The sequence below is a fragment of the Octopus sinensis genome, linkage group LG1 (genome assembly GCF_006345805.1).
Source record: "Octopus sinensis linkage group LG1, ASM634580v1, whole genome shotgun sequence".
Taxonomy (NCBI): Eukaryota; Metazoa; Mollusca; class Cephalopoda; order Octopoda; family Octopodidae; genus Octopus; species Octopus sinensis.
The window spans coordinates 192,063,954-192,091,883 of NC_042997.1; the positions used below are offsets into that span (position 1 = coordinate 192,063,954).

At 38.2% G+C, this 27,930-nt stretch overlaps 2 protein-coding genes across 4 annotated transcripts in view; one reads left to right on the forward strand and one right to left on the reverse strand.

Moving 5' to 3' along the window:
• The window catches only part of LOC115215774 (testis-expressed protein 10), a 65,693-nt gene extending 45,313 nt beyond the window's left edge, over positions 1 to 20,380 (reverse strand). Inside the window, exon 1 of the mRNA XM_029785083.2 lies at positions 18,870 to 20,380. The gene's annotated coding sequence lies outside the window, so the exon portion shown is untranslated. The remainder of the gene's footprint in view (positions 1 to 18,869) is intronic.
• A 6,572-nt stretch (positions 20,381 to 26,952) lies between these two features.
• Positions 26,953 to 27,930, forward strand: part of LOC115213338 (ATP-dependent RNA helicase DDX42) — a 56,749-nt gene continuing 55,771 nt past the window's right edge. For 2 of the 3 annotated variants that reach the window (XM_029782284.2, XM_029782276.2), the window contains exon 1: positions 26,953 to 27,089. The gene's annotated coding sequence lies outside the window, so the exon portion shown is untranslated. The remainder of the gene's footprint in view (positions 27,090 to 27,930) is intronic. The other variant, XM_036507922.1, reaches the window with a different exon arrangement.

Here is a 27,930-nt window from a genome sequence, read left to right on the forward strand (position 1 = left end):
TTTTGGTTACACGTGCAACAAACTCTCACACGATGTAATATTCCAATATCTTGGCAAAACGTAATTGTCAATTCAGCTGTTGCTGTTGAGTCAAGCAATTGACGGATATTACAGCTGTTGATATCAATAAAGTTCATAATTATATAATGAAGTTAAATTGTGCTTATATACCTTTTTAATCAACTTCACTGTATGTTCAACACTAACTTCAAATAGTTCTATAATGGATCTAGTTGGTTTGGCTACCAGCATTTCAAAAATTAAATTTTATTGAAATTTTTAAAAATTTGGCACAATAACGTGTGTAAAAGCACCCACTACACTCTCGGAGTGGTTGGTGTTAGGAAGGGCATCCAACTGTAAAAACTCTGCCAGATCAAGATTGGAGCCTGGTGCAGCCATCCGGTTTGCCAGTCCTTAGTCAAATTGTCCAACCCATGCTAGCATGGAAAGCAGACGTTAAATGATGATGATGAATGTTCATTTCCAATGGAATAAAAAAAATTTTTTTTGCTAAATCATAATCTCCAATATCAAAAACATATGAATCTGAAAAAATTTAAAAGAAAAATTACTGGTACAAAAGTTATATGGTGGTGGTGGTGGTGGGGGATTGAGAAGAAGTACCCCAGTTTCTTTCATTTGTTTGGTATGATATCAGTGAGTACCCTCACTGAGAACATTTGTGTCATTTTCTGTCTTTACTCTTTAAGCTAAGGATATACAGGAAATGTAGTCACATTGCTGACAGGCAAATAGAAGGGAAGTTAGAAGTTAATAGTAGATATACACACGAAATAAATTCTTCAAATGCTGAGGAAAATCTTTAGAAGCTGTTGATAGATTTTGTTGCCTAGGTGACCTAATTAGATGAAAAGGTGAGTGTTCTGAAGGCATAGATGTCAAACAAAGAACAGGAAAGAAAAAGTTCAGGAAGCTATAACTCCTGCTGGCAACAAAAGCCTTCTTTATCAGAGTGAAGGGCAGATTATATAATGTTTGTGTATGAAGTGCAATGCTATATGATTGCAATATGAAGGCCATGTGGTTTAGTAATTAGGTTATCTGGCTCATGATTGTAAAGCTGTGAGTTTGCTTCCCAGTAGCACACTGTGTCCTTCAGCAAGACACTTTATTTCACATTGCTCCAGTCCACTCAGATGCCAAAAATGAGTAGTATCTGTATTTCAAAGGGCCAGCCTTGTCATATTCTGTGTCATGCTGAATCCCCCTGAAAACTATGTTACGGGTATGCATGTCAGTGGAGTGTTCAGCTACTTGCATGTTAATTCCATGAGCAGGCTGTTCTGTCGATCGACTCAATCAGAGCACTCGTCGTCATAATTGGCAGAGTGTTATGTGGTAGTAAGACATGGTCTTTAAGTGCAGTGGGTCTGCGAATGGCGAAAAGAAATGAGGTGAGCACATTCTGCTGGATGTACTATAACGTAGTCATGCATAAACAGAACACAAATAAGATGAGAGGAAAAGTGAATGCTAAGAAGAATCAGATGTAGTGTACAAGAGAAATCTATGCCGGTATGGTATGTTCTGCAAATCAAGGACGTAACTAGTTTAAGCCTTTCAATACTAACCCACTCAAGACTGCTCATGTTCTAAGCTTAAACTTACCATCAAAATTTTATCAGATAAATTATCATCATCAACATTAACATAGGTGCAGGACTGGCTGTGTGGTAAGTAGCTTGCTTACCAACCACATGGCTCCGGGTTCATTCCCACTGTGTGGAACTCTGGGCAAGTGTCTTCTACTATAGCCTCGGGATGACCAAAGCCTTGTGAGTGGATTTGGTAGACGAAAACTGAGAGATGCCCATCGTATATATGTATGTATATATATATATATATATACAATTGCAGCGTGGAAGGTGTTTATAAGCCATTTAAGAAACACACAAAAGCCGTTCGATTCACTTCAACATTTAAGTTTAATTTGTCTTAAATGTTGAAGTGAATCGAACAGCTTTTGTGTGTTTCTTAAATGGCTTATAAACACCTTCCACGCTGCAATTGTTTTCGTTTCAGCACACGATCTCAGATCAAATTACTTGCTATGCGAGTACATCTCCCTATATATATATATATATATATATATATATATATATATATGTATATATGTATGTGTGTGTATATGTCTGTGTTTGTCCCCCAACATTGCTTGATAACCAAGTAACTTAGTGGTTCGGCAAAAGCGACCAATAGAATAAGTACTAGGCTTCCAAAGAATAAGTCCTGGGGTCGATTTGCTCGACAACAGGCGATGCTCCAGCATGGCTGCAGTCAAGTGACTGAACCAAGTAAAAGAGTAAAAAGAGAGAAAAGAGTATTTAATGTCCATTGCCCATGTTGGAATGGGTTGGACAGTTTGACAAGAGCTGGCAAGCTAAGTGGATGCATCAGACCCCAGTCTGATTTGGCATGGTTTCTACAACTTGATGCTCCTCCTAATGCCAACCACTCTGATAGTGCAATGTCACCAGCATGGGTCCCATTTGCATGATGCCAGTATCTGCCACATCTACGATTTCACTTGAAACTTACCAAAGAATTTTAACCCTTTCGTTACTGTATTTATTTTGAGATGCTCTGTGTTTCTTTCATTTACTTTAAATATAACAAATAATTTAGTAAAATAACTTAGTTATTATTAAGCTAGTGTTAGGAACATAAATTGAGACTAAGGTTTGGAAAATTTTAATTCAAAACTTGTGGAAACAAGACATTTGTACTCAAAGCCAAAGCCAGTTTAAACCGAGTTGGTAACGAAAGGTTTAATCAAACTGTTTTGATCCATATATATATATAAAATTATGACTAAGTTATTTCACTAAATTTTTCATTATTTTCAAAATTCATTAAAACAAGGCTGTGTATTTCAGCAGAAACATGGCAACAAAAGGGTTAACTCTTTGGTATTTAAACAGGCCATAACCAGCCCAAATATTCTGCGTTTTATGCTAATACTGATCAGATGCAACTTCTCACACCTTCCCTACAATGTCATTCTAAAAATATACAATCATGTCATTGAAGTCTTGAAGCTACAAGATAGTGACAGTGTGGTAAGAAGGTTGCTTCCCAACCACATGGTTCCAAGTTCATTCAGTCCCACTATGTGGCACCTTGGTCAAGTGTCTTCTTCTATAGCCTCAGGCCAACCAAAGTCTTGGGAGTGGATTTGGTAGACAGAAACTGGAAAAAGCCGGTAGTATATATATATATATATATATATATATATATATATATATATATATATATATATATGTATATATGTATGTGTGTGTATATGTCTGTGTTTGTCCCCCAACATTGCTTGATAACCAAGTAACTTAGTGGTTCGGCAAAAGCGACCAATAGAATAAGTACTAGGCTTCCAAAGAATAAGTCCTGGGGTCGATTTGCTCGACAACAGGCGATGCTCCAGCATGGCTGCAGTCAAGTGACTGAACCAAGTAAAAGAGTAAAAAGAGAGAAAAGAGTATTTAATGTCCATTGCCCATGTTGGAATGGGTTGGACAGTTTGACAAGAGCTGGCAAGCTAAGTGGATGCATCAGACCCCAGTCTGATTTGGCATGGTTTCTACAACTTGATGCTCCTCCTAATGCCAACCACTCTGATAGTGCAATGTCACCAGCATGGGTCCCATTTGCATGATGCCAGTATCTGCCACATCTACGATTTCACTTGAAACTTACCAAAGAATTTTAACCCTTTCGTTACTGTATTTATTTTGAGATGCTCTGTGTTTCTTTCATTTACTTAAATATAACAAATAATTTAGTAAAATAACTTAGTTATTATTAAGCTAGTGTTAGGAACATAAATTGAGACTAAGGTTTGGAAAATTTTAATTCAAAACTTGTGGAAACAAGACATTTGTACTCAAAGCCAAAGCCAGTTTAAACCGAGTTGGTAACGAAAGGTTTAATCAAACTGTTTTGATCCATATATATATATAAAATTATGACTAAGTTATTTCACTAAATTTTTCATTATTTTCAAAATTCATTAAAACAAGGCTGTGTATTTCAGCAGAAACATGGCAACAAAAGGGTTAACTCTTTGGTATTTAAACAGGCCATAACCAGCCCAAATATTCTGCGTTTTATGCTAATACTGATCAGATGCAACTTCTCACACCTTCCCTACAATGTCATTCTAAAAATATACAATCATGTCATTGAAGTCTTGAAGCTACAAGATAGTGACAGTGTGGTAAGAAGGTTGCTTCCCAACCACATGGTTCCAAGTTCATTCAGTCCCACTATGTGGCACCTTGGTCAAGTGTCTTCTATAGCCTCAGGCCAACCAAAGTCTTGGGAGTGGATTTGGTAGACAGAAACTGGAAAAAGCCGGTAGTATATATATATATATATATATACATACACTAGCAGCTAAGCCTGGTTTCACCCGATCAGTTGGATGATGTGGCTGCTCAGTGTAAGTATTCGACTAATTTGGGCACGCTTACATTATAAAACAATTTTAGAATGACTTTTTTCTGTCAAAACGCTAAAAATAACTGACCAACAACAAAAAAAATCAACCAAGGTTCAACCAAATCAAAAAATAAACCCAAATAGTGAGTGAACGAAGATGCAAAACAAAGATACAAAAAAAAAACTTAAAAAATAAAACAAATTATAAATAAAAAATAGGTAAAACAATCTTTTAAAATTTCAAAGGTCAAAAAACAAAAAAAAAATAAGTGCAAAATATTCATTACCTCAACCTCAATGCGAAATATTACACAAAATTTAAAAACAAAAGAAAAAAACCCATCTGAAACTGAAAAACTACAAAGAAAGACTTCACAAAAAATCCCACTTCCATTGCGTGCACACACAAACACATATCCCCATCCTTTACATACACACACACAGAGTTGAAACGCTGTTTGATTTATTTTTTTAAGCGTACTATTTGCATCATCCTATTATCAAGTATGACATCATCCCTTCCTTTCTCATTCATAAACATGAGCATTATTATAGTAGATTATCTTGATAACCATAGGTACTATGAAAAAATACAAAGCCAGCAACACCATCGGATCATTCTACACATCTGTGTAATTTTTCGCACAATTCAACCCAGCCATTTGACTGTGAATCCCAAGACAAGAAAGAATCGGCATGTCAAATTTATATGTGTATATATATATATATATCTATATCACCGTGATCACCGTGACCAACCAGGCTATCAGATGTTGCTACACATCGCTGGTCACAATGAGAAGCGTATTGTTTTAGCCTTCAAATGACACCACCTCACTGGCTAAGCGAGCAGGTCAACAGAAGAAAGAGTGAGAGAAAGTTGTGGCAAAAGAGTATAGCAAGGATCGCCACCAACCCCTGCCAGAGCCTCGTGGAGCTTTAGGTGTTTTCGCTCAATAAACACTCACAACACCCGGTCTGGGAGTTGAAACCGTGATTCTACAGCCGCGAGTCCGCTGCTCTAACCATTGGGCCATTGCGCCGCCAAATATATATATATACATACACGTGTCTTGGTGTCTGTCACCCCACCATCACCTGACAACTGATGTTGGTGTGTTTATGTCCCTGCAACTTAGTGGTTCAGCAAAAGAGAAAAATAATATAAGTACTAGGCTTACAAAGATTAAGTCCTGGGGTCGATTTCTTCTACTAAAACCCTTTAAGGCCATGCTCCAGCATGGCCACAGTCAAATGACTGAAACATGTAAAAGAATAAATAGATAAGTAACACATTTGTCAAAGAGGACAGTATACCAAAGGGTTAAGATGCCAGGCGCTCTAAATGGTGAAGACCAATCTTAAGAGGCTGAACTACATGAAGATGATGACAGAGGGCAATGACAGGTAAATGATGTGCGGGAGAATAATAACGGTCTATGCAAGTCTGGAAAAATGGATGCTAAAAAATATTAATAGCAGTGACAATGAAAGCCTGGTATGTCTGCCTCCCTTCCAGCCATCATGCTTAAGTTGAAGTCTCTATTTACTGCTGCCTTTCTCTCTCGACGATCACACTCCTCTGTTGTCATCACTATCATCCTCTCTTCCATCACACTTAGGTAATGAGATGACATTACCTGGCATCTATTTCTATGCAATTCTTCTCATCATTACAGCTGTTCATCTCTTTCTCCTCTGCTATCAACACTTGCTGTTTTCGCTAGAGATATTCTTTTTTTTATTTGTTTCAGTCATTTGACTGTGGCCATGCTGGAGCACCGCCTTTAGTCAAGCAAATTGACCCCAGGACTTATTTTTTGTAAGCCTAGTACTTATTCCATCAGTCTCTCTTGCCGAACCGCTAAGTGACGGGGACGTAAACACACTAGCATCAGTTGTCAAGCGATGTTGGGGGACGTAAACACACTAGCATCAGTTGTCAAGCGATGTTGGGGGCACAAACACAGACACACAAACATATACATACACATACATATAGTTTCTGTCTACCAAATCTACTCACAAGGCTTTAGTCGGCCTGAGGCTATATTAGAAGACACTTGCCCAAGGTACCATGCAGTGGGACTGAATCCGGAACCATGTGGTTGGTAAGCAAGCTACTTACCACACAGCCAACCTATCTATATTTTTTCTTACTTTTGTAAAATCATAATCTTTTTTTTTTTTCTGTATAAATGATTTTTTTTTTTCATCCTTATCCAAAATTCTGAAACACCAAATTTTCTTCCATCAATGTATCTTACTTAATAATCCCAATATGACAAGACAATTCAAATTTTTGAAAAAAGGAACAAAATATTTGCTTGAATTAAAAATATTTTTCCCCTTCAAATTTCCCTCCCAAAATTAATGGCCTATAATACATGCAACTGCGTATTACATACAGACAAGTAGGATTGTATATGTGTTAAGCCAACGCAAAAGTTGTCAAGAAATATAACAATATTTCCTTTCAGTAATTTGTTCCAATAATGGAGAAATAATTACAAAAATAAAACACAGTAATTGAATTGTCAAGTGCATTAATGACTGCTTCCAATTTCAATCTACTAATAAATTAAAATGGTCGGTAAACAACGTAAAGATAATATATAATATGAAGAATTTCATACGTCAACAGGAATACTTGGCATTGCCTTGGAAATGGAAAAAAAAAAAAACAAAAAAAAAAAGAACAAAAACAAAACCACAGTTGGTGGATACTTTGATAAATGGTAATTATCGTAATTCTGCATAAATTTATCCTTTTGAACACAATGTCTATTATTTGTTACAGATATACGTTTCACGTGTTTCGAGAGAGAGAAAGAGAGTATATCATTTATCTTTTACTCCTTTCAGTTATTGGACTATGGCCATGCTGGGGCATTGTCTTGAAGGGTTTTAGTCAAATCAATTAACAACCTGTACTTTAAAGCCTGATTCTTATTCTATCAGTCTCTTTTGCCAAACTGCTAAGCTACAAGGACGTAAAATAACCAAAACTGGTAAGCAACAGGGTAAACAAACACGTTTGACAGAATAATCTGATTGCTAAAGGATTAAGCTGGTACTCTCTCTTTTACTTCAGTCATGTGACTGTGGCCATGCTGGAGCACCGCCTTTAGTCAAGCAAATTGACTATGTCAGTTATGACAACGAGGGTTCCACTTGATCCAATCAATGAAACAGCCTGCTCGTAAAATTAACGTGCAAGTGGCTGAGCACCCCATAGACATGTGTACCCTTAATGTAGTTCTGAGGAAGATTTAGCATGACACAAAGTGTGACAATGCTGGCCCCTTTGAAATACAGGTACAGCTCATTTTTGTCAGCTGAGTGGACTGAGACAACATGAAATTAAGTGTCTTGCTCATGGACACAACTTGTTGCTGAGAACTGAACTCGTGATCTTATGACCATGAGTTGAATACCCTAACCACTAAGCCATGTGTCTAATGATGCTAGAGTTGAGCCAGCATCATTAAAAATAAAACATTTTAATACTTAGGTGTAGGAGTGGCTGTGTGGTAAGTAGCTTGTTTACCAACCACATGGTTCCGGGTTCAGCACCACTGCATGGCACCTTGGGCAGACCAAAGCTTTGTGAGTGAATTTGATAGGCAAAAACTGAAAGAAGCCCATTGTATATATGTATGTATGTATATATATATATATATATATATATATATATATATATATGTATGTATGTGTGTGTGTCTGTGTTTGCCACCCCCCACCCCCCACACACACATCACTTGACAACCGATGCTGGTGTGTTTACGTCCCTGTAACTTAGCGGTTCAGCAAAAGAGACCGATAGAATAAGTACTAGACTGATACTAACCCACCTGATACTGTCCCTGGTTTTATAATACAAGCTTCCTGTTTTGAAGTGATCTAAGTTGAAACTCCAATCAAAATTTTATGTTCATGCGTATTCCAAGTTAAGTCAAATAAGCAAATACAATCATTCATCAACAGATGCTTGCGTAGTGTACTTAAAATTAGATGGCCTGAACACATAAGCAATATGGAGCTATGGCAAAGAACAAATCAAGTTTCGATTATGGAGCAAATATTTAAAAAGTGGAAGTGGATTGGTAGCACAATTAGAAAAGACACACCAAATGTAGCGAAAAGTGCTTTACAGTGGAAACCGGATGGATATAGAAAGAGAGGTAGGCCTAAGAACTCGCGGCGTAGATCAACACAAAAGGAACTAGAGAAAGAGGAACATTCATGGATGGAAATTGATCTGCAAAAAAGTACGGAAGCGAAAAATTATGCGACATGGAATTCAACTATAAGTGGCCTATACTCCGCGTTGGAGGGCTAAAGGCAGGAAGATGAAGGAAGTATTCCAAGCACCAGCTTAATAATAGTTTAAAATTTTGGCACAGGGCCAGCAATATTGGTGGTGGGAGAAGATCGATTACATTGACCCCAGTGCTTGAGTGATAGTTATTTTATTGACCTCAAAATAATGAAAGGCAAAGTCGACCTTGGAGGAATTTGAACTCAGAACGTAAAGACTGATAAAATACCACTAAATCTTTTGCTGAGCGTGCTGATTATTCTACCAGCTCATTGCCTTCAACATCAGCTTAATAGTGTCAATTATTTTACTAAATTCTTCATTAATTTATTTATTAATAGAAGCAAAGAAGTGTATTTCAACAGAAATACGATAACAAAAAGATTAACTGACTGACATGATTTAACCATATCTCTTCTAAATGGATTCCATATTCAACCAGTTTTAAGTCTCTAGCACTTAATTATTTCATTCAGATCATGCATGATCTCCAAACAGTTGATTAAAAATTTCATTTTGTAATATTTTTGCAATAATCAGGATGGAAATTGATCTGCAAAATTAATAAATTCATTCAATTAATTAATTGTGTCACATTTTAATCCAATATTTTCTTAGCTGTTCTGAAAGTAAATATTTAGTTTTCCTGGCCAACCATTATTGGTGCATTGTTTGAATTAAAACAATATATCAGACTTCAGGGCACATTCAATTTCATTAGCAGGAACCGTATTCATCACAGAATTTGATCAATATTTTTTGTGCATTTTGAATCCAGAGAGATTTTTTTATAACTTTCATTGAAATCATAATTGGGTTTCAATGGCGCTCTTGATAATACTTCAGTATTTGTGTTTCATTTCAAAGTTATGTGACATCATAATCCTTTTAATGTCCAATTTTCTAATGCTGGCATGGGTCAGATGGTATTCAGTCAGGCAGACTTTCTATGGTCATATGTCTTTCCTACTGCCAATGCTCACCTGTTTCCAAGCAAGGTAATATTTCCTCCTGACTGGTCATGTTCCCATGGAAGATTGGAAACAAATAACACTGCTTATAATGGAAACACTTGTTTACAACTATCACTCAATGTCAAGACACACAGAGCCATATATGCATATTTATGATGGATCTTTCAGCTTCCGTCTATCCAATCCTCAAACCAGGCTTTGGTGTTGGCCCATAGCTATTGTAGAAGACACTTGTCCAAGGTGCTATGAAGTGGGATGGAAATTAAAATCAACAGGTTGGGAAGCAGACATCTTAACCACACAGCTTTGCATCATCATCATCATCATCATCATCGTTTAACATCCGTTTTCCGCGCTAGCATGGGTCGGACGGTTCGACCGGGGTCTGGGAAACCAGGGGCTGCTCCAGGCTCCAGTCTGATCTGGCAGAGTTTCTACGGCTGGATGCCCTTCCTAACGCCAACCACTCCGCGAGTGTAGTGGGTGCTTTTTACGTGCCACCTGCAGAGGTGCCAGGGGGGGTCCGGCATCGGTCACGATCGGTTGGAGCTTTTAACGTGCCAGCGGCACGGAAGCCAGCTAGCAACGTTCGGATGCATGTACCTATATATATATATATTATATATATATATTTGTACAACTCCAATGATAATGTCCAACAATTTCAATCACAGGGACCCAGCAGCTGATACATTTTTATCCAGGGAGAAATATGGATATTAGCATCTTGTGATTAGTAATTAATACATAATATTCTCTATAGAGAAATTTGATGACAAGTGACAAAGTCTTCTTGTGATTTGCTGTGCTGGAGAAGATGCATCAAGCTAAGTGAACCATGGTCATTGCCAGTGGCACATAAAAGGTGCCTGTGTCAATGACAGGTAAAAGGCGCTTGTGCCGGTGACATAAATGGTACCTGTGCTGGTGACGTGTAAAAGGCACCTGTGCAGGTGATCCATAAAAGGTGCTGGTGACGACACTTAAAAGGTACCAGTGCTGATGATGTGTAAACGGGAACCATGTTGGTGACACATAAAAGGCACTCGTGACAGTGATGTGTAAAAGGAATTTGTGCTGGTGACATGTAAAAGGTACCCATTGCACTCTGTAAAATGGTTGGCATTAACACATTAGCACCAATGGTCCTTTTTTTCAAGGACCAGGAGGTTAATTAATGATATTTCTGCAACACCTGTATTTTTCTGAGATATCAGATTGGAGCCTGGTGCAGCTATCTGGTTCGCCAGTCTTCAGTCAAATCATCCAACCCATGTCAGCATGGAAAGCAGACGTTAAACGATGACGACGATCATTAGTTAGTCATCAAGACTGAAGTGTCTTTCAAATATTGTAATAAAATTTTTTTTATATATTTAGTATCAGATAAAATTATATAAAAAAAAAGGCTTTTGGTAATAGATTAAGTAAAAAAAAATTGGGCACTAATGGATTAAGAAGGGCATCCAGCTGTAGAAACCCTACCAAACAGACAACTGGAGCCTGATGCAGCTCTCTGGCTTACCAGCTCCAGTCAAACCATCTAACTCATGCCAGCAAGGAAAACAAACATCAAATGATGATTACAAAGACAGACCATATAATAACCCTTCTTCATACGTGTTCAGTGTTTGTAAGCTAGCGAGCTGGTAGAATTGTTACTGCGCCAGGAAAAATGCAGCATTTCTTCAAGCTTTAGATTTTGAGTTCAAATGCTGCTGGGGTTGACGGCCATAATTTGAAACCAGTGTTTTACATGTGTGAGTTAACTGACATGCAACACCGTTCTCATGCAAAAGAACTGCTCTGACACTGACTGTTTACTGCTAAGACACTTTAATGCAGTTTGACCTCATTCGCTTTATGAATGATGCAGGCGTTTATCAAATGGTGCAGTGGAATTTACCATGTTCTTAATAAACATGCAATATTATCAACTTTCTGAAACTAATGTTAGAATTTCATTTGCATATTCCGGAATAGTGACCAATGTTTTAATAGCATCCTGAATAATCATTAGCAAGTTGCACAAATAACATAACCAAGATAATTGACTTCTTTGGTGGGGGGGGGGGGGGTAGTAGAAAAAAAAGTTTTTAAAAGATGGCATATTTCTTCAGAACAGATTAAGACAATCTTTTAACTAATTAAAAACTATTTTTTAATTATTTAAATGTCCTCCATCCGTCAGTTAGACAACAATATCCAAATATGCTGCATACATAGCCCTGTGGTTACAAAGTTCACTTTGTAATCATGAGATCATGGGCTCAATTCCACTGCACGACACTTTGGGCAGCAAGTGTCTTGTACTAAATGACTCCAGGCTGACCAATGCCTTGTGAGTGAACATGGTAAGTGGAAAATGTATGAAAGCTCATTATATCATATCATAGCCTCACCTGGCTCCCGTGCCGGTGGCACGTAAAAAGCACCATCCGATTGTGGCCGTTGCCAGCCTCGCCTGGCCCCCGTGCCACGTAAAAAGCACCATCTGACCGTGGCCGTTTGCCAGTCCCGTCTGGCACATAAAAAGCATCCACTACACTCACGGAGTGGTTGGCGTTAAGAAGGGCATCCAGCCGTAGAAACATTGCCAGATCAGACTGGGCCTGGTGCAGCCTTCTGGCTTCCCAGACCCCAGTTGAACCGTCCAACCCATGCTAGCAGGGAAAGCGGATGCTAAATGATGATATATATACACATATATGCATGCACATTTGTTCTCTCCATCACTTGACAACCAGTGCTGGTTTGTTTGTTCCTGTAACTTAGTGGCTCAGCAAAAGAGATTGATAGAATAAGTACCAAACTTCAAAAAAATTTTGGTCAATTAAACCCTTCAATGTAGTGCCCCAGCATGGTCACAATCCAATGATTAAAATAAGGAAAAGATAATACTTTATTTCACACTAGCACTATGACCTGGCAACGCCGGGTCATAGTGCTAGTGCATGCGTGCGCACATACACGCGAATACTGTCCAAATCTTCAACCAATCACATACAGCTAGCTGGCATTCAATTGGCGTATCAAGTTTCAGGTATTTTGATTGGGTTTTGGATAGAAAATTCACAAAAAAGTCACTTCTATTGATTTTTTTAATGGCTTTGTGGGGTGACTGGAGAAATGTAAAGATGTGCACGACCACCCTTGGACAGTTTTGAATGACCATAGAAAGTGCGAGAACTGAAAAATTGTGGATTTGTATAAAGGACACACACAGACATTTTGCTGTTTATATATATAGCGATAAAGACAAAAGTTTCCCATTCATCATGATTGACCAGTTTTCCTGTGGAGGTATTTCTTGAAATAACTGACCAATTTAACAGTAATTAGAAAGATCTTTGTCAAGTTCTTCAGGTCTAAATAGATGGCTTATTAGTTCAGTTTCAGGATCATTCCACAATTATAGATATGATTTTTATTTATGATTTTTAACTTTGTATATTTTGAAAAATGCATTTGGAGTTGTGCATTTCCTAATTACAACTGCGAGAAAATGTTTTCTACTATAGCTGTGGATAACTCAAAGCATTTAAGTGGATCTGTTGGATTGAACTAAAAGTAAGCCCGTTGTGTGTGTGTGTGTATATGTTTAGGTCTCTTTCATCTTGACATTGTACAAAAGCTGTAAACAAGTGCTCGTCATACAAGCAGTGTCTATTTCCAGTCTGCTATGAAAACATGTCTGGCCATGGGAAACATCTTGTGAACTGGTGAGGATTAGTGACTGGAAGGGCATCTGGCCATAGAAAATCCTTTTCAACAAATTCCGTTTGACCCATGCAAACATGAAAAAGTGGATGTTATGGTGATGATGATCACAGTTGAAATGATGAAAAAAAATTAGAAGCACAAGCACCAGATATGTTACAGTTAGGCCGTGGTCTTAATAATAGCTTTATGAACTGCAGGAAAAGAACATTTATTTGTTGTTCCTGCATTTGACGTTGACGACTTTGGTGGATCTGATGTCATTTGAATAAAAACCGACCAAGTATAGCAGTTTTAGCCTAGATTTGTGCTATGTCAACAAGAAAATTAGTAAAATTAATATTACAATGAAGAAATAATTTGCCAAAAATGAAACAACGCAAAGCTGGAAAATATTTCAACAAATATAGATATCATCATCAGACACAGTCCCAGAAATTTTTTGAAGGGAGGACACAAAGCCAGAAGGAAATACAATTCCAGGAGAAAAGGGTGTAATAACATTATTTAGAAAGGGGTACATCTTTTCTTGAGGGGGGCATGTGCCCCTCAGGCACCCTTTTGGATCTGCCCTTGATCATCATCGCTTAGTCTGCTTTCCATTTTGACATGGTTTGGATGGTTTGACATGGAGCTGGCTAGCAAGGGAGCTGTTGAGACTCCAATTGTCTGTTGAGGCATGGTCCCTATGCTGGTTGGCCCTTCCTAACGCCAACCACTTAACAGTGTGCAAGGTGCTTTTTATATACCACTGAGTGGTATATAAATCAAATCAAACCAAATCAAAATAGATGAACATCAATGGAATTTGTATCCTTGTGGTACCAGTGCCGGTGGCACATAAGAAAACCATCCGAACGTGACCGTAGCCAGTACCGCATCGACTGGCCTCCGTGCTGAGGGCACGTAACAAACACCATCCGAGCGTGGCCGTTCGCCAGCCTCGTCTGGCACCTGTGTCGGTGGCACATAGGAAAACACCATCCGAGCATGGCCGTCTGCCAGCCTCGTCTGGCACCTGTGTCGGTGGCACATAAAATCACCCACTACACTCTCGGAGTGGTTGGCGTTAGGAAGGGCATCCAGCTGTAGAAACACTGCCAGATCTGACTGGCCTGGTGCAGCCTTCAGGCTTGCCAGACCCCAGTTGAACTGTCCAACCCATGCTAGCATGGAAAGCGGACGTTAAACGATGATGATGATGATGATGAGATGGGCATGTTTATGCAGCACTAACATGGGTGCATCTATGCAGCACTGACATGGGTGCATCTATGCAGCACTGACATGGGTGTGTCATTGCAGTGCCAGCATGGGTTCCTTTTAAGTGCTATTTATATATTTGTTGAAATGCATAATATAGACGATTACGATGAATAATAATTTGGGTGTGGTCACCAGGCAACACTTGGAGCAACTCAGAAAATCCAATAGCTGTGCAATTTTCAGATATGGCACGTAAAAAGCACCATCCGTCCGTGGCCGTTAGCCAGCCTCGCCAGGCTCCCGTGCAGGTGGCACGTAAAAAGCACCATCCGTCCGTGGCCGTTTGCCAGCCTCGCCTGGCCCCCGTGCCGGTGGCACGTAAAAAGAACCATCCGTCTGTGGCCGTTTGCCAGCCCCGTCTGGCACCTGTGCGAGTGGCACGTAAAAAGCACCCACTACACTCACGGAGTGGTTGGCATTAGGAAGGGCATCCAGCCGTAGAAACACTGCCAGATCAGACTGGACCTGATGCAGCCTTCTGGCTTCCCAGACCCCAGTTGAACCGTCCAACCCATGCTAGCATGGAAAGCGGATGCTAAATGATGATGATGATGATGATGATGACTAGTGTGCTGCGGTTTCAATCAGAGTAAATTCTACCAAAAGTCAGTATTCATATCTAGAATACGACAGCCAACAAAGAAACACGTTGCAGTTGTCTTGTTGCAAGTACACAAAAAAGTGTTGATCGCCAACATTATCCAGTACCATTCATTTAGCTGTACAGCAATTTATTTATAGACGGATGCACATCACACACGTGCCACAGGTGCACGTGAAATATGCACATTAGCTGAGTACGAGACCGTCGTGTCAAGAATGCCTTGCGGCATTTGTTCTGGCTCTCTGCGCTCTGAGTTCAAATACCTGACTTCCAGCTCTCCGGCATCAATAATTGAAAAACCAGTCAAGTGGGATCGATTCTTCTCTCAGAGTCGGTTATGTAGCGCCGGCGGAAAAATTCATGGGAGATTGCTCAATGCATTAATTTCTGCAGAAATGGAAATGAGTTGAGTGACGAGCTAGCCAGCTTATAGGAAAACTGGAATAATTCAAGGTTGGCTCGATGTGTTGTCATGCAGCACAGAAATAAAACATACTCATGTGTGCATTAAATGTACACATATGCATATATCATGTGGTGTGTGTTTGTGTATGTATATGTGTATATATATATATATATATATATATATATATATATATATATATATATATATAATACCATACATATAAGTACATATATATAAATGGAGACTGTGTGCATGTATACATGCATATATATACATATATATACAAATACATATAGAGACTGTGTGCATGTATACATGCATATATATACATATATATACATATATATACACATATATATACATATATATATACATATTTATACATATATATACATATATATATACATATATATACACATATATATACATATATATATATATATATATATATATATATATACATATATATATACATACAAGTACATATACATATGGAGACTGTGTGCATGTATATATGCATACATACATATATACACATACATACATACACACATTAATTATACATATACACATGTGCATTTACACATACACGCACATATCCACATGCATTCATTATTATCGTCACAAATCCCTGCTTTCTAATTAATTTGAAAATTAATAATTAGAAGCAGAAAATTGTGACCTGTAAAAAAAAAAAAAAACACCAATTACCATATTGCCATAATTTTACAATATTAGCTTCTCTTAATCTTACAGTATTTTCAAAATTGTTTTTGCTAATGGTCTTAGATGACCTATTGTGGTCTTCACGGCGAATTTAACCATATTTAGCAACTATTTCTCTCTGGCATTATTGACAGTCTATGTTTATTTTTAACCATGTATAATAGCCACAATATATCGATTTGTTATAACTCTACAATACATGAACCACATAAATTACCATTTAAAAAATTTAGCTTAATAGTTTGAATGTGACGAAGCTTCTTTTTTTCTTTTGGGTTTTCTGGCATCTCGTTTCTTTCAAAATTAGAACATTTAATAAACCAACGTAGCTACGTAACAGAAAAGAGAGAGTTCACTGAAATGGATGATGTAACGAATTTAGGGTTCAGTTAAAACGTCTCAGATTTATATATACATAGACAGTTTAGCGGTTTATTAGGGGTTGTCATACAACTTCAGATTATTTCCGTCCGATTAGTCACACACTGCTCAATAATATATATAAACAACCCTTCTATGTTCTCTTTTCCTGACTTAATATAGACGTATTGTGTAGACAGAGGGAAAATGCATTAATACAGAAAAGAGTCGTCATAATATACTGGGAACGGAAAACTTCCTTAATGGAAGGTGTGCCACGTTGGGCAAGTGTCTTCTACTATAGCCTCAGGCCGACCAAAGCCTTGTGCGTGGATTTGGTAGACGGAAACTGAAAGAAGCCCATCGTGTGTATGTATATAATATATATATATATATATACCTACATACATGTGTGTGTGTATTTGGGTAAATTTGGATAAGAGCACCCGCACGTGGTTTACCTGTATTTGTGTGTGTTTGTCCCCACCACCATCGCTTGACAACCGATGTTGGTGTGTTTACGTCCCCCGTAATTTAGCGGTTCGGTAAAAGATACCGATAGAATAAGTACTAGACATACATAGAATAAGTCCTGGGGTCGATTTGTTCGACTAAAGGCGGTGCCCCAGCAAGGCCGCAGTCAAATGACTGAAACAAATAAGAGAATATACACACGCACACATACAGCTTTTTTTAAGTCGAAGCATGAAGTCCAAGTTAACTTATTATCAATAAATTTTACTGTACGCAATGTAGAGGCTCACCACCAGTTTCAACAAGTTGATCAACAACAAATAAAGCACACACACACATTACGTTCGTGTACACAATTCAACTGAGTGCAAGAATACCTAACTATGAGGCTTGGCTGTGAAAAAAACATAATGGAAGGACGAAGTTTTATGCGAGTACCCGTCGTATTAATAATATATATATAGCTTGTAACATTCGGAAGATAGTACAGTACTTTGAAAACCAATGATAATTATGTAGAATTAGTATATTTAATGTGAGGAAGAAAAATAAGAAACTTTATATTATAGATTTTTAAAAATTAAGGTCTTCAAAAGAACAAAATATTTGAGCAAGAGTTTTTTTAAATATTTGAAGATATTTTCTTGTTTACAGAAGGTAATGATGAATGAGTTAAACGAATCACAAAGGTAATACAGAATTAATTAACTGTAATTTGACGGTTAGTAATTAAAACATTAAAATAATGATCGGCATTTAATAGCAGCATCTTCACAGTTAAGACGAAACAAATACAAATGGTTAAGAAAACCGTGCTTTGGTTTAGATTGCTTCAGAACAGAATAAATATACGGTAAATTTTCAGATTAACATGAAAATTTACCAGATGTACTGCTAAAGCTGTTGTCTTAAAGACTTCGATAATCATTTAGGTATAGATTTTATTTCTGAACAAATAAATGGTGTTAGACGACAAGAATGTAATGCAAAGTGTTGAAGAGAGGCAGTGGTACAGAAAAGTTACATAAACATCAGTTAAAAAAAATATATATACACCTTTAAAAGTCAATGCAACTGAATGTTGTTTAAACAATTTACAACCCTCAATTCAGAATCAATGATAATAATAAAAGGCTTCTTCTTTTTTTAAATGCTAACTTTTTTCTGTACGCCTAGGAAGGTTGAAAAAACAAAACCTAATTAATTACGGATCAGTAAATCGCAGTCAATAGAAGCAATATGTCTTACATAATTATAGCTGTTCTTAATTCAATTCTGCCAAGTTGTTTATTTAAGATAGGGATTTATTTCTAAATTACATTTCGGATTCGTGTAATAAAACTGAAATTAAAAACCAATAAACAGTGTTTATCCCTTTTTCTTTTGCTACAAAGATTTTTTTGCGTCGAGTTGTTAGGATTAAATTCGGTAAAAATATTAATAGAGAAAACAAAATCAAAGCGTAAAGCAGTTAATGTTTAAAAGGTAGAACAAAATACAATGTTTGGTAAGTATTAAGCACAAGGAAATATTTAGAAATGAGGAGAAATAACTCACTGTTTGGAAGTTTAAAGGGAATTTCCTGCCATAAGTTGACGACTGCTGAAACACACGGCAGAGCACGTGGTAAATGAAATGGAGCCGATGAACAGGAATCGTCCCACTTTTCGGCAAGTCACAAAAGCTGTCACAGCCTGCTTTTTGACAAATACGTAACAGGTTTATCTTTTGGGCCTGTTTAATAACAGACCATTAAAGGAGTATTGCCGATAGCATTCGTGTTTATTATCGAGTGTATTAGCTGCACAAGTAATAAAATGAACAAAAATAAATAAATAAAATAAAACGATCGGTCTTGGACGTTTTTTGGTAGCGAGTATTTTTTTCTGTTTTTGAAAAAGGACCCTAACAGCATGTGAGGTGGTGGCTGTGAAAGAAAACCGGTTTTCTTAAGTAAAAAAAAAAACATTGATGATTTCATTAAGGGGAGACGAAGACGATAAAACTGTGTAGCGTTAATTCTCCGTCTAAGAAAAGGTGTCAGGGAAAGGAAATAGCTACAACTGCGAAGTTCTTGTTGCAGTTTCTGTGAAGTAGAAATAGAATAATTTCTTTAGTGGCGGATGATGAGCAGAAGTGGGGTTACATATGTATTGATATTATTCTATAGAAATGTTTATTTACTCGCTTCATATAGACGAATGTTTTATCATTTATTTTTACTTTTGCAGATATCCGTTTTATTTACCTTTCCTTCGTAGCAAAACAAAGCTGGTACAACATCAGAGACTTGTGATTTAAATATATTTTATATAGTTACATTTTTTTTTAAATCCTTTTTTTAGAATGAGATGCTTTTTTTTTTTTTTTTCTATGTTAAGGGAGTAGAGGCAATGCCCTTAACCTTTGCCATACCCTCAGAAAGCGGTGAGATTGTTGTGACCGACGTCCAGTCTGAACATCTGTTGAAAAATCGTGACCGCAGTCTGGTCTGAACGAACTCCGTTAAAGGCATCCAAGTATCCTGGTGTTTATTAACCCCAGGTCAACCCTGATCGAGCAGGCTTATGATCAAAGACACTCCAACAGGGACCATTCCATCGCTTTAGAAGATTCTTAGTACATGATCCGTGTCTCTCCTTTTTCTTTATTTTTCTAAAACAGGATGTGACCTGAGATAAATTTGGTTGCTATTTCTGGGAGTTAAGGTCGACCATATAAAATCCTCTTCTACAAATATGATCCCAATTGACTTCATGTCTCTTACTGAACTCCACGGTTCAGGTATCATAACATTATAAATACACTTACAGCTAATAAAAAGCAATAAAAAATTTGCGGTCTATCGAGCCTGCTTCCCATAGGAAATTTTTTAAAATCATATCACGATGTGTGTGTGTGTTTTTATCATGAACACTCACAGACAGTTTGCCTCCACAGGACTGAGAGCCCTTTCTGTCCTAGGCCGGCGAAAAAATTACTCTTCAGGGAAATTAATAATTGTTGCGCAAATAAATCCGAAGATCTTGTCTAAGGTGACGCAACGGTAATAATATCCCTGAACTAGATATATAGTTCAAGTAACAAACAAATAAAATGTCAGCTGCTATTGTCCGCCCACATACTTTATATCGCATTGGACGCTGAATATAAATATTTATTTTTCATATCATTACACAGACAAACATGATTGGAACGAGATTTACGCGTAATTAAAATATACGCAGATTCTTTCAATTCTACCTATGGCCTTCGCGTAAATTAAATATCACGATCCAGATAGATGGATCTCTTCTGTGATGATAATTCCAAGGTCCTGGGAAGAAACAAAACAGAGCCGACTCTGCCAGAGTTTGAACACCCAACATTGAAGAGACGTAACTAATTATTGCTTTACTGTTGTCTTCTGATTTCTTGGATATCCCGAAAATGATAGTCCAAATCCAGTGCGCAAAATAACATTTTTTAAAAATGAAACACGAAGTTACTGTGTTAGAAAATAAAAGAGCTAACTATACACGATCATTCAATATATTTCTCGTTTAACACACACACACACAATTTTATAATTAACAGAAACCGAGTTAAAATTTGACAGCTGATTTAATTACTCGGTCTGATATCTCCCACATACTCTATTTACATCTAGCTATTCCTTTTAAAGAGGAACACGGGATCTGAAGGGGATTTTAAAACCGCACATGTTTACTGCTGAAATTTGCTCATCTACAATTGTCTAATAATATTAAGGGGTCGTTAGCCCCGTCCCTGGAATTACCTGCCTTGTGCCAAAATTTAAAAACAATATTGTTGTTTTTAAGGCGGCGAGCTGGCATTTCGTCTACCGCTTACGTTCTGAGTTCAAATTCCGCCGAAGTCGACTTTGCCTTTCATCCTTTCGGAGTCGATTAAATAAGTACCAGTCACGCACTGGAGTCGATATAATCGACTTAATCCGTTTGTCTGTCCTTGTTTGTCCCCTCTGTGTGTAGCCCTTTGTGGGCAGGAAAGAAATAAGAATCGAGAGCACTCCGGACAAAATATTTAGCAGCATTTCGTCTGTCTTTATGTTTTGAGTTCAAATTCCGTCGAGATCGATTTTGCTTTCATCCTTATGGGGTCGATAAAATAAGTACCAGTTGAGTACTGGGTTCGGTGTAATCGACTTACCCTTCCCCCAAATTGCTGTGCTTGTACCAAAATTTAAACCAATATTGAGGTTTTTTCTAGTCTGGACGCAAGTCCTCGCTTTATACTCTCAGCCCCTGAGTAAGAGGTAGCTACCTCATCTAGGACACCACGGTCTGTGACTCTTTTGCTCCCTCCCACCCACTGGATGCTGCGGTAAATGGGAGGGTCACTGCTTCCGTAGCTGAACGGAACAAAACCCGGAAGTATGGCAGTGAACTATCTCTTCCAACCTGTGGCGTTTGAGATGTTTGGAGGGACTGGGCCATTAACGTCGAAGTTCTTGTCATCGTTGGCAGCTCGCCTCACCGAAGTGTCTGGTGATGCCCGTGAGGGTGCTTGGCTTTTCCGACGCCTTAGCCTCGCCATCGCCCGTGTTAGTGTTGCGAGCATGCTGGCTCGCTTCAGTGGGTCCCGTTAAACCTTGTGGTGTGAGACCAATGGAAGCACTTGATGTTGCATTGATGTTTTTTCTTTCTTTCCTCCCTCTTTTCCTTGTTTTTCTTTGTCTTCCTTTTGTAAAACATGCCTTTTATCCAATTCAGTCAACGCCTTTAGTCGAGCAAATCGACCCCAGGACTTATTCTTTGTAAGGCTAGTACTTATTCTATCGGTCTCTTTTGCCGAACCACTAAGTTACGGGGACGTAAACACACCAACATCAGTTGTCAAGATGGTAGAGAGGATAAACACAGGCACACACACACACGTGTGTGTATACGACGGGCTTCTTTCTGTTTCCGTCTATAAAGTCCACTCACAAGGCTTTGGTTGGTTCGCAGCTATAGTAGAAAACATTTGCCCAAGGTACCACGCGGTAGGATTGAATCCGGAACCATGTTGTTGGTAAGCAAGCTACTTACCACACAGCTACTCCTACGCCTTCTGTTAGTTTTTAATGATACTCATGCAGTTAATAGCTATGCTTTGCTCAAAGTAACAGCGGATATAATCGAAAGTACTAGCTGAACTGGATTGAAATATTGAGGAGTCAAACATGCGGCCCACGAGCCGGATCCGGTCCACAGCAATGTTTAACTCCATCTATATCTAGTGGATCAGTCTTACCCACTGATCTCTACAAACTTTTGCTAACACTCCCATTATCTTTAGCAATCGAGGATCGAATCCACGCTATGCCTGCATGAAGCCACTACAAATACGTTGTGGAATAAAAAATCCATATACTGTCATGGAAAAAGTGTAACTGTAAAAATGCAGAATTATCGGAGCAATGGGCATTCAAAAAAGTATGTATGTATAGAAATGTATGAACGAAGTCTTTAAGGTTTAAGATTCAAATTAAGGAAGTGCAATAATAATGTTTAGCAGTTCAAAACTGTGAGCAGTGAAATGCAGAATTAGGACGGTTGATCGCGAGAATCAAATATTGAGCGCTTCGCTAAAATCTGCAGGTGGCATGGATTATTTCCCTTGGGTTGTTTAAATAAAATATTAGTAATATGTAGTAGATAGAAAGATCCATTGGAAGGGCCCATTATCGATTTTTTTTCAACAATCTAAGTATGTCACGAGGTTTCCAGACATGAGTTCTAATCACGTGTCAAATAAATTAAAAAAGTGATATTGTATGCAAAAATTAAAAATAGGGCACACAAAAAATCAATATTTAAAGTAATCGAACATAAACAATAAAATAGGTTATTTCCCTTGAGTGTTTAAAAAATATTGTTCAGATGGTATGGGTTATTTCCCTTGGGTGTTTAAAAAATAGTTATATGAGGTAGATATAAAGGTTACTTCCAGGGGCCGTATTATTGATTTTCTCAACAATCTAAATATATTACGAGGTTTCCAGACATGAGTTCTTCTCACGTGTCAAGTTTCATCAAAATCAATAAAACGATGTTGGAGGAGTTAGCTAACAACACCACAAACAAACACACACCGATTTTCCACATATGTAGAAGATATATATGTGTGTGTGTGTATGTATGTATATATATATATATATATATATATATATATAAAACCAGGTACAGGCAACATCTTTCGGCATACCTATACAAGTGTGCTCCAAGACTTTGTTTCCTCATGAAATTTTCTACAAATATGCTTCAGATGGTGTGGATTTCTTTCTTTTTTTTTTAACAAAGGTTGATACTTTATTTTATCTAACATAGTTTTTACAAAAAAAAGACGAAGAAAAGAAGAAAAATAGAGGAAAAAATAAGAAAAGGGGAGAGAAGAAAGAGACAAAAACAAAAACAAAAAAACAATAATGCAGCATCAAGTGCTTCAATTGGTCTCACACCAGGAGGTTCAATGGGATCTACTGAAGCGAGCCAGCACACTTGCAGCATTACCACGGGTGATGGCGAGGTTGAGGCGTTGGAAAAGCTAAGCACCCTCACGGACATCACCTGACACTTCGGTAAGGCGAGTTGCCAATGATGACAAGAACATTGCCATTAGTGGTCCTGTCCCTTCAAACGTCTCAAACGCCATAGGTTAGAAGAAATAGTTCACTGCCAGATCCCAATACTTCAGGGTTTTGTTCCGTTCGGCTACGGAAGCAGTGACCCTCCCGTTTACCGCAGCATCCAGGGTGTGGGAGGAAGCAAAAGAGTCACAGACCGTGGTGTCCCAAATGAGGTAGCTACCTCTTACCCTGGGACAGAGGGTAAAACCCGTCTGGTCGCTTTCCATTACTTCTGGATAATCGCACCGGCTCCAGAATTGAGGTATATTATTCCGAGCCAGGATCCACTTAATGATTAGATTTAGCTCGGTGTGATGAGCGACACGACCAGCATTTAGGCGGCAAGACAGACCGTGAAAACCTGTGGGATCAAGGGCCTACCACAGCGACTTCTCAGCCACCTACAGACGTCAGTTCCCACTCTGAGTGTGGTGGAGATGTGGAGTTCATCTTGACTGAGTAGACCTCCAATGTTGGCCACAGACGGGGCATCAATCCAGCCCCACCGAGAATTTTGCACATGCAGAAAGTAGGCGACACCTTGAAAATTGATCAGATTGATCAAGAGGAGAGATGAAAGTGGTACCTGAACGCAGATTGTCCCATATTCTCTACTTCCGTCTATCCTCAAATGTAACAGGAACTAATACACTCAGCTCTCTCCACTGTAACAGAGCTTCATCCTTCTCCCTGTTGGAATTAGTCGATGTTGGAGAGGAAAGGATTTGCCTACTAAAGGGGAGTAAGCGTGGATGGAGTGAAAACGGAAGAGATAAAGACGAGCACTTGTGCAGACCTAGATCTCCCCAAACCGTTCGGGCAAAGCAGCTTCGTCGCGGGAGTCTGGGGAAAAGTTTGACATTGACCAAGCTTTCGAGTTTCCTGAAGATTAGGTCATCAAAGTATTTTAGGGACGACAAGAATCTGTAAGAGGGACTAACTCACAGAAAATACAATAGCTTAGGAATTGACAAGTAATTCCTAAGTATAAAAAAAAAACTGTTGGTTGGACTCAGTTACTTGAAGGTTTTTTTAAAAGCTGTTCAAGGTTAGCCTTTTGGATCGAAAGATGAACTCAAAAGCTGGGTCAGTAATTGGGGCTCGAAGGGAGCATCACGCTGATGCAGGAGAAACCGCGATAGAGGGGAGGGGGTCTGTAAATAGTTTAATAGTCTGCTCATGCGAAGCCAGATGGTTGAATGATCTGAGTTCGCATTTGGAGCTGTTAACGCTAAGGCCCCTACGACCAAGTTCCTTAATCATCGTCCTCGCAGTTGCCACCACCTTGTCAGGAGGGCCTCCTAAACAAGCATCATCGAGGTACCAGACACTTTAGTCTAGGTCAGCTCCCATCTTGTTAATATCATTAATACCCAATGCAAATAGCGTAGGACCGAGTGGACTCCAGAGGCAGATGGGATGAGGTGATCACCAAAGAAGAGGTAGGAGGGCTCCTGATGGGCTCGCCAAGCAAAGTGATTAAGTTGTGGGGCATTCACCCTTACTGCACGGTGGATGACGTCCCGACTTATGGAATTAAAGGCATTCCTAAGGTCTAGTTTGAGGATGGCCTTTGGGGACTCAGGAGGCAAGTTGGTGAAAGTGGCGTGAGCCTCACAACCTAGCTCAGTACCCACTTCTAGCTGAATTGGGGAAAATTTAACGGACAGGCAGTTAGAAGCTGAGAACAGACACACTTTTGCTGTGAGTCGTCGCAGAGTACAACCAGCTGCTATGGGGCGGAGTCCACAGTTGGGTTCTAGGAACAGGAGACGAATGTAGATTTAAGGAACAGGGGACGAATGTAGGCAAGGACACTCTCGGATGAGAACAAGTTTATGAACTGCGTTGGGTTCTCTATGAGCTCGAGACCATCATCACCAGCTAACAGGGAGTTGCTATCCTTGAGATGCTGAGGTCATAGGTCATCGATCCCAGCGCCAGAACCCGCTGGAAAAGATACAATCGCCTTCCTGACATTGTCGGAGGCGAAAACAAATTGTAGAAAACTTGGTGGGTCAGGCCAGTGTAGGTGATCGTTCGGAGGGGGTCGATCGGAATCTGTGAAAAAGTTTTTCCGAGGGTGTGGAGAGGAGTTTCGGAAAACTCACTCGAGTTGGCTTTGTTTCCTTATAACTTTCCGAAAATGGATATTTTTTAAATGGAATTTTCTATAAATACCTTTTAAGATTGTGTATATACCGATTACATCGGAGTTAAAAAATGGTAGGCTCGCACACACACATCTGACATATCGAAAATGAAACATGAAATTTCGAAAATATTGTGATGTGTGTCAGTATGTATGCGTGCGAGTCTACCAATTTCTTTTTTATATTAAATTCCGATATAATCGCAATCTACACCATCTGAAATGTATTTGTAACATTTTATTAGAAAATACCCATTTCTCTGAAAGTTATGAGGAAGGAAAGTCGACGTTTGTGAATTTTCAGAAACTTCCCCTTCACGCTCGGAAAAACTTTTTCACAATAAATTCCGATATAATCAGAATCTGTACCATCTGAAACATTTTAGTAAAAAAATTGCACTAAAAATATCCATTTTGCAGGAAGTTATGAAGAAACGAAGTCGATGGGGTACAGTTGTGTAGGTATGCCCCTTTTTTTCGAGCAGCGGGTCGCACTACTAAAAGAAAATTCAAGGTAATTTTTTGTTTAGACATGCCTTTCAGAAAGTCTCGTAGGCCATAGTTTGCCCACGACTGTATTAAACCTTCATCAATATTCTTTAGTCCCACGTAAGTCTTGATTGAGAAAGATCAATGATCATAAATAAGTATTCCAGCTATGACAAACCCGTCTCTTCGTATATCAAAGACCACATTGTCTATTTTGTTATTCCTTTTCTAAGACAGCCGGGTGTGATTTAAAGAACATTTAGTTACTTTAATCGAGCTGTCAGTATTAGAAGCTCCCCATCCGAAGCTCATTAACTGATTTTATTTGTCCCAACAGCTGAGTCGAGTCGAAAAAACCACGAATGAATGGAACAAAAACTGGGAGAGAACTCTCTTTTAACTCTTGCAAAAAAAGAGCCCGAAAGTTGTATCAAAATGGCGCAGTAACTCTACAGTCTCTCTAGCGGCCGAACATACAACATTTGTGTTTCATATAAATATTCCGGTGAGATTTTTTCCACCTTTATTTATTTTACAATGATAAACTAACCCACCTTGTAAAGCTACAGATCACACTGTATATTATAGTGGCATGTATCAAGAAATATCGTGGATATTTTAGCTATGTATCGTTGTGTCACTTGAGATTGTAAGCTTGTGTTAGCAATCTCTTCAACATTTCTTGTTAATCTATTTCTGTCTCACCTCTCAGCATGTATCAACAGTGTATTTTTCAAAAAAATATATATATTAGTTTGCTGTAAAATTTCAACTTCCTCTCGTTAGCATTTAATTAATAATATCGCCGAATGTATGCGTGTATAGAATTCCATTGACTTCGGTATATGCGTTATGTATGTCTATAAATATCGATTACCTTTAATTTGTATCTAATCATTTGCTACTTTGGATATTTTTTGCGAGATAAATACTTTTAACATTATATGAACGACTAGAAACCTGATTTTATTAGAAGCGCAACTTATCTTTTTTCTTTTTATTTTGATAATATTTCTTAAATTTTTTCCGAGAAAAGATGTTGCATCTTCTTATTTTATATTAACGCTCCATCTATAACATTACTTGGAATATCCATCACTTTCAAGGGTAATAAAAAAAATATATTTATTTCTATTTCAAATCCAGAAAAAATTGTACAAATTCCTAAGCGTGAATGTGGAGGATAAACTGTGTCTTGTGTTACAAGATCCAATGTCTTATTTATAAACGGTGCCAATTCTGCTACCGCCTAAACTCAAGTTCTTTTTTCATATGGAGAAATATTTTTTCTTAATATGAAATAAATATATTCTTGTAATTTAAATAACGTAAATTAATCAAATAAT